The following is a 222-nucleotide window of genomic DNA, read 5'->3' on the forward strand; positions in this document are numbered from 1 at the left end:
GGCCCAGGTAAACCCGCCCTTCACCTGGAAGCTCATCCCTGCCCGGCGCCATGGCCTTGGTGTGTGGGGCTCATGCGTGGGCCTTAATGCAGCGCTCTTGGAAGTGGGGGCTGTGGGTGGGTGAGGAACAGTGCGAGGATTTGCAGCCTGGCTCAGCTGAAACGCCACTTGGCTCCTCACTGGAGGCCCATTAGTGGGCCAGGACACGTGGGGCCTTGGGGT

Source organism: Apaloderma vittatum, unplaced genomic scaffold (assembly GCF_000703405.1).
Source record: "Apaloderma vittatum isolate BGI_N311 unplaced genomic scaffold, ASM70340v1 scaffold30058, whole genome shotgun sequence".
Taxonomy (NCBI): domain Eukaryota; kingdom Metazoa; phylum Chordata; class Aves; order Trogoniformes; family Trogonidae; genus Apaloderma; species Apaloderma vittatum.